The sequence below is a fragment of the Cicer arietinum genome, chromosome 4 (assembly GCF_000331145.2).
Source record: "Cicer arietinum cultivar CDC Frontier isolate Library 1 chromosome 4, Cicar.CDCFrontier_v2.0, whole genome shotgun sequence".
Classification (NCBI taxonomy): Eukaryota; Viridiplantae; Streptophyta; class Magnoliopsida; order Fabales; family Fabaceae; genus Cicer; species Cicer arietinum.
In genome coordinates, this window is record NC_021163.2 from 33,388,416 (window position 1) to 33,396,551 (window position 8,136).

At 34.7% G+C, this 8,136-nt stretch overlaps 2 non-coding genes across 2 annotated transcripts; both read left to right on the top strand.

Annotated features, from left to right (window-relative positions):
- Positions 1–4,574: 4,574 nt before the first annotated feature.
- LOC113784972 (small nucleolar RNA R71) lies at positions 4,575–4,682 on the top strand. Its single transcript, XR_003471137.1, has one exon. It is a non-coding gene; the product is annotated as a small nucleolar RNA R71 (small nucleolar RNA).
- A 150-nt stretch (positions 4,683–4,832) lies between these two features.
- Positions 4,833–4,939, top strand: LOC113784971 (small nucleolar RNA R71). Its single transcript, XR_003471136.1, has one exon. It is a non-coding gene; the product is annotated as a small nucleolar RNA R71 (small nucleolar RNA).
- The last annotated feature ends 3,197 nt before the right edge of the window (positions 4,940–8,136 follow it).

Here is an 8,136-nt window from a genome sequence, read left to right on the forward strand (position 1 = left end):
TCTAAAATTTCCATCTCCTTCCTCTGAGCCTCACGCAAGCAACCCAAAATTCCATCCTTCTCCATTTTTCGTTTTCGTTGCTTCCTTTTCTTCAAAGCTAGTGACCCAAGGTTGGGTGTGAGTTAGATCAAGGTTTTCGCAACTCCACTCTTCCTCTTTGATTCGAAAACGAAGAAAAACGGTTTTGAGATCCAAACACAAACCCCTCCGTTTCTTCTAGATCCAAACCTCATTTCTCGAAGAGATAGAAGGGAAAGTTGCTCACCACCACGCTACGGTGCTAGTGAACTAATTTGGAAGCGGCGTTGCGAGCGGAGATTTTACCGGAATTTCTCGCGGTACCGGAAACGCACGTTAAAGCTAACGTTGAGGTAAGGGCTCCTTCCAAACTTCTAGCTTGCATTAGGGACTTATCTGTAGTTGTGTGGGAAGGAATTTGTTAGGGTTAAATGTATCGATTTGGGGAAAAACGAAACTAGTGCGTTATGGGTAAAAACCTTAGAGTTAGGTTTTGTTTATAGTGATGAATGTTTCGTGGTAAATGAATTTGAATGTCATTGTGTATGATTATGGGTAAATGAAATTTGATGTATCTGGGTGTTATGTTGCGTGATTTGTGTTCGTTGTATTTGGTGTGTTCGTACTTGATGTTTGTTAATTGGTGTGGTTGTTGTGAATTATGGTTTGAATGTGAAAGTATGTTTGAATTTGTTTCTGTGGAATTTGAAAACCATTAGAGTTAAACGAGTATTAAAAATGGGGAATCTTTTAATACCTCGGTTTACTTAATGTGTATTTGAGGAAAATGTTTAAGTTAACTGGGCGTTGAGAATGGGGAATCTCTTAATGTCTCGGTTACTTAACTATCGTTTTTGAAAATCGTTTCGGTAAATGAGTATTAAGAATGGGGAATCTCTTAATGACTCGTTTACTGAATGTTTTGCGAGAAAATCGTTTAAGTCAAAAGTATATTAAGAATGGGGAATCTCTTAATGACTCGTTTACTGAATGTTTTGCGAGAAAATCGTTTAAGTCAAAAGTATATTAAGAATGGGGAATCTCTTAATGACTCGTTTACTGAATGTTTTGCGAGAAAATCGTTTAAGTCAAAAGTATATTAAGAATGGGGAATCTCTTAATATGACTGTTTGCTTAACGTTTTGTTTTGAAAATCATTAAGTTAAATCGGTATTAAGAACGGGGAATCTCTTAATGACTTATTTAATTAATGTTGTTTGAAAGTCGTTTCGGTAAATGAGTATTAAGAATGGGGAATCTCTTAATATGACTGTTTGCTTAACGTTTTGTTTTGAAAATCATTAAGTTAAATCGGTATTAAGAACGGGGAATCTCTTAATGACTTATTTAATTAATGTTGTTTGAAAGTCGTTTAAGTTAAATGGGTATTAAAAATGGGGAATCTTTTAATATCTGCATTTGCTTAACGATTGTTGTGAATGGAGTCTGTGTATGCTCATGCATTTCATTTGGTAAATTGTGTCGACCCGTGATAGGTGACACCTTGGTAAACTGTATTGACCCGTGATAGGTTGTACGTTTACGATTTACTATTTAGTAATTCGTGTTGACCCGTGATAGGTGACACCTTGGTAAACTGTACTGACCCGTGATAGGTTGTACGTTTACGATTTACTATTTAGTAATTCGTGTTGACCCGTGATAGGTGACACCTTGGTAAACTGTACTGACCCGTGATAGGTTGTACGTTTACGATTTACTATTTAGTAATTCGTGTTGACCCGTGATAGGTGACACCTTGGTAAACTGTACTGACCCGTGATAGGTTGTACGTTTACGATTTACTATTTAGTAATTCGTGTTGACCCGTGATAGGTGACACCTTGGTAAACTGTGCTGACCCGTGATAGGTGGTACGTTTACGATTTACGTTTTTGGTAAATTGTGTTGACCCGTGATAGGTGACACCTCGGTAAACTGTACTGACCCGTGATAGGTGGTACGTTTACGATTTACGTTTTTGGTGAATTGTGCTGACCCGTGATAGGTGGCACCTCGGTAAACAGTACTGGTCTGTGATAGGCGGTACGTTTACGATTCCCGCTTTTTCTTTTAGTAAATCGTGTTGACCCGTGATAGGTGACACCATGGTAACTGTACTGACCCGTGATAGGTGGTACATTTACGATTTACATTTTTGGTGGATTGTGCTGACCCGTGATAGGTGGCACCTCGGTAAACAGTACTGGTCTGTGATAGGCGGTACGTTTACGATTCCCGCTTTTTCTTTTAGTAAATCGTGTTGACCCGTGATAGGTGACACCATGGTAACTGTACTGACCCGTGATAGGTGGTACATTTACGATTTCCGCTTTTTCTTTTAGTAAATCGTGTTGACCCGTGATAGGTGACACCATGGTAACTGTACTGACCCGTGATAGGTGGTACATTTACGATTCCCGCTTTTTCTTTTAGTAAATCGTGTTGACCCGTGATAGGTGACACCTCGGTAAACTGTACTGACCCGTGATAGGTGGTACGTTTATGATTTACGCATTTTAGTAAATCGTGCTGACCCGTGATAGGTGGCACCTCGGTAATTGGTACTTTGGCCTGCGATAGGCGGTACAATTATGATTTACGGCCCTTCGAGGAGGGTTTTGGTTTGGAATTCCGAGTCCATGCATTTTGGCATATACGCATTGCATTAGGGTGCTTGGCACGCGAGTCGTGGTTGATTTGAGTTTTATGATTAAGTGATTTGAATTTGAGTCGTTGTGGTAATTGCGTTGAAAATGCTAAGTGTTATGTGTTGATTGTTGTGTGTAAGTATGATGGTTATCGAGATCCCAATTGCCGTGGTAATCGTGTAGGAATTGCTAAGTGTTAGGTTGTGAACTTGATTAGGAATGACTTGAGTAAATGCATGAATTTTTGGAAAAACGATCAGGGAAATCGATTTCCCAATCGATTGGATGAGTTGCAGGAAGTTCACTATTTTAACCTAATCGATTTGCCAATCGATTGTATAAATATATCTTTCAAAATCTTTTAAGAAATCGATTTGGAAATCGATTGGCAGAGAGGCAGGAACTCAGCAAAACTGCCAAAATCGATTTGGAAATCGATTTGGCAACACAGGGACTCATCAGAACTGACAAAATCGACTTAGAAATCGATTTGGTCATGCAAAAACTCAGCAGAACTGACCAAATCGATTTGGCAATCGATTGGCTCAGCAAAAGTCCTCATTTTGAGTTAGATAATCGATTTCTCAATTGATTTATCAATGCTTTGGTCAGTTATGTATTACTTGATGGTTGGAGAACTTCATTTTGAGTTCATTGTTAATTGGCAAGCATTATATGAACTTTTAGCATATGGAAAATCCTGTTAAGGTGCATGCTTAGTTGAAAAGTTGTTTTGAGCATTTAAAAACTTAATTGCTATGTGTTAACTGTTATTTTTTTTGGTTGGTGACCCTTTACAATTATTGTGGAAATCTGGGCTTTGCCCTCAGATGAGAGTCAGGACGGTCCTACCGGTTCGTACCCTACGGACGGGAATGGAGATGGGAACGCGTGACTGCAGTTACGTTAGGAGGATCTCACGGGGCGCGTGGAGATCACTCAGGGTGTATAGCTTTTTGGTAGGATGATCAGATTAGGATGATGTATAGGGACTAGGTGTCATTCTTTTTGGATTGGAGTATTTTTAGTTTGGAAAACTGTACTTATACTAATATTGTCAGTTTGACATCTTATTTGAATGGGTTCCATGTACCATTTGTTGTTGTGTAAATGTTTTGGATTTATAATTGGAGAAACTTTTCCGCTGCTTGTAAATAATAACGACTCAATTATTTATCCAAAGGCATTTCCTCGTTTATTTCTCTGTTTTAGTTTAATTTCTTTTAAAAAAAAAATATATACCCTCGCTTTGAAAAACGGGGTGTTACAAATGACGGCCATAGTTTTAGCCATGTGAAAATATGTCTTAGCCATGTAAGAATTTGTTTTGACTAAGAATCCCTTCAACAATTATTCCAAGGATGGTTCCTTTGTTGCTTGAGCTGGTACTGGTGGAAAATTAGTAGCATGGGTAGGTTTTTCTTGTTGAGAACTCCCTTCATTACACCGTGAAAAGTTGAGGTGATTTCTCCACCCTGGATTATAAGTGCTTGAGTAAGGATTATTTTTATTCTCCACATAATTCGAAGATACATGATTATAAAAAAGTTCCTCATAAACATGTCTTCCCCCACAATATACGCATGCTACAAAATTGGCAGTAACAAATTCCACTATTACTAGCGGTGCAAGTGTTGCAACAATGTTCTTCACCGAATTAATTCATGCTGCCATTTGAGCTGCAAATGTTGTACTAACACAAACTTCAAGAACTCCAACCATTTTCTTGGTTGCATTAACCCTAACAACAGACCACTGATAGTTATTTGATGTTATTCTCTCAATAAGCTCCACACATTCTTTATAAGACTTTCTCAATAAAGCTCATCCTGATGATGCATCAAGCATTAGTCTTGTTGAGGGTACGAAGCCATTATAAAAGTTTTCAATTGGATGCAAATTGTTATCCCATGATGAGGACATTTCCTAAGCCAATCCTTAAACCTTTCACAAGCCTCAAATAAAGCTTCATCTTCAATTTTCTAAAAAATAGATGATGTCATTCCTTTTTTTTAGCATTCAACACATTACTAAGAACTTTTATGTCATACTCTGCCACATAATTACTAAATTGGGTTCTTATAATTTCAACCATGCCTGGGCTCTAGCCTAGTTGAGGGTACCAATCCATTATAAAAGGTTTTCATTTAGATGCAAACTTGTATCCCATGATGAGGACATTTCCTAAGCAAATCCTTAAACTTTTCCCAAGCCTCAAATAAAGCTTCATCTTCAGTTTTCTAAAAGTAAGTGATGTTATTCCTTTTTTCTTTTAGCATTCAACACATCAAGAAATACTTCACTAAGTACTTTTCTTTCATACTTTGCCATGTAGTTAGTAAATTGGGTTCTAATGTATTCAACCATGCCTTGACTCTATCCTTCAACAAGTATGGAAATAACCTTAGCTTGAAGCAATCATTAGGAACTCCAACAATATTGAAATTGCATGCAACCTCTAAAATTGTTTTAGATGTAGATAGGGGTCCTTAGTAGTTGTTCCTCCAATTGTCTAATGGCTTGTATCATGTGGAACATCATTGGCTTGAACTCAAATTGGGTCAATTCAAAATCAGACCTCAAAATACTTGTATTAAGGGTTTGAGGATCAAAGACAACATATTCTCTAATTCCTCTGGCCCTATCATTAGCCATGCAATTGGCATCCAGTGGTCGATCATCCAAACGATCTCCCATTTGTACAAGTAAGACTTGTTGTTGCAAGTGATCTGCCAAGTTATGATCAATAGTACTCCTTGTAAGTCTCCTCCTTCTTTGGAAGAATATTTCTATATCAAGTTCAGGCCTTAACTCAGGTGATGATTTGGACTTGTGCATACAATTTAAAGTACCTTGACTACAACATAAATCACCACACTATTAGTAAGAACAAAGAAACAAACTATTAATTAGAAAACAATTGAAAAGATTAACATCATTCAATCTTCATTAACGGCGCCAAAAATTTGTTGCATTTGAAATAAGTTGTACAAGTGTACAATGTCCAAAACATCAAGTAATAAAGTGTAAACAAAGTGTTGTTCCCACGAGGAATGATAATGTCACCTATTTCAATGTTTTTCTATACAAATAATTTGTTTTTTAAAAATATAAAAAGAACACATTATTTTGAGATTAAAAATGAAAATTTAAGTAAGAGATATTGGCTCTATTTTAGATGATAAAAGGTAGTTAAGGATTTAACTTAGTTATAATTATGCTTGAATGCACTAGTGTGTTGTAGCATGATGTAGTATTCCTAGGATCAGACTCACCTTAGGGGTTTTTCAACTCAGTCATCATGACAATTAATGGGTTATTACCATCTCTAAGTTTGCGCACTACACATCTTATCATGCTACGCTTTATTTTGCAAACCAGCTTCCTTATAGACTTAAATGTTATTCCTAACCATTTAACGTTAATATCTATTACAAACATTTTAACTTAATCCATATTAAATGACACAACTTCCATATTTATGGTTTTCCAAGCTCAAAAGAGTAGCTGTAAAACTTAAGTAATTTAAGTTTTTAAGATTGAATTAAAAACAACTTGTGTAAAAGGAAGTTCATATTGATCATTAATCCTTTACTACAATTTTTTTTTGCTCATATTGATCTTAAACATCAAAACGTAAAAACGGTAAAACACTAAGGAGTTTGTTACAACAAAAATCTATGTGGAAAGAAAATTTACAAATAGGAAATATGAAATACAATATTGTTGGCATCAACAACGACAAACATCAACCGTATAACCTCGTTTAAGCTCCAAATCTTTAAGAATTCATGTGAATGGCTCCAAAATGATTAGTTAATGGAATATGATGGTGGAATGTAGGGAGAGACAATTGAATACAATTGTTAGAGTTGATGGAGGTGCTGGAAATTAGGATTGTCGTCTCCCCTTTGCTTTTTCAAACTTTTGTCCTTATATAAGATAAGTGTGGTACATTCTTTTTTCTCTTTTGGGAAATTTTTTTCCTTTTCCAATAAAGATTCCTTTTTTCCATTATCCAAAAAGCAAGGACACATCATTGATCCAATAAATTTATCCTCATCCTTAGCTGAAAACCCTTTCAATATTGGAATAAAATTCACTCCCTATTGAGCCCATAATTTTGGGCTCATTTGATACTATGGAGTAGTGTACTAGAGTGCTACAACAACTTGTTGCATATTTTCAAATTTCTCCATTATTTGTTCCTTGCACAAATAAATGCAGCCCAACATCAATTATCCTAATTTACTAAAAAGACTGTAACATTTCATTAATTAGCAAACTACATCTACTTATGCAAATAATCCTTTACATCAACTCAATAATATCATAAATTAATATTAAAATTAGGTGCAATGATTCATATTTCTAAGATTTACCAGTTATACACCTCTAGTTAATGCAAGTAGTGTTGTCATACCCAGAGAATAATTGATGCTAATCATTTGAAGAAATTTAAGTTGCATCCTAAAGCAAGAAGTTTTGTGATGAATGTTATAACCTTCAAACAATTTGAAAAATGCAGTAATAAGGATATGTAAAGAGTACCTATTATGCTATATGCCTATTCTACGAAGGACACAAGAAAGTCAAGGAGTCTATAGAAAATGTATTGATAAGACAATGATTTCTTCCAAATGAAAGAAGATGAAGATATTTGAAAGATTTTCTCCATATTGATGACATTAGCTTGTGGACTAAAAGTTTTTGATAAAAGCAATAACACAATTGACCATGTTAAAAAGATTTTAAGAAGTTTATTAAGCAAAGTGAAGACTGAATGTGACATCTATTCAGGAAGCAAAAGATCTCAACACACTTCATTTGAAGAGCTCACGAGTTCACTTTGATTCCATGACATTGATTTGAATATGAAGAAATCAAAATACATTGCTATGAAGTCTAAGGGCAATAAATTTTTCTTCTAAGGCTAATCAAGCAAAAGAAGAATTAGAAGAAAGTGAATCTGGTGATCAGAGTGAAGACTCAAACATTGACGAGTTATAACTCATCTCCAAAATAGTTTAGTACTAGATTATGGCCCGCACGCTGCGCGGATATTAATTAATTAATTTTATAAGTTTTATAAGTAATATTTTATGTATTATAAATATAGTTATCTTATAATATTACTTTATTGATTTGTAATAATTGAATATGATTAGGAAAATTAAAATGAAGGAAAATCATGTTTATCACAATCATCTAATTTAATTTTTTAAATATTTTGTAAAATTTGTATGATAACTTATTATATAGGATAATTGTTTGACTCATTGTACTTTAATTATTAATTTATTTTTCAACATATAATAGTACTTGTAGTTATTTGATGAAATAAAATGTAAAATACAAACCCAAAAATAAGATGTAAAAAATATTAATGTTGAATTATATTGTAGCGTAGCTAAATTTATTTGTATGATGTTTTAATTGCGAGCATGAGAAGTTGTTATAAAAAAAA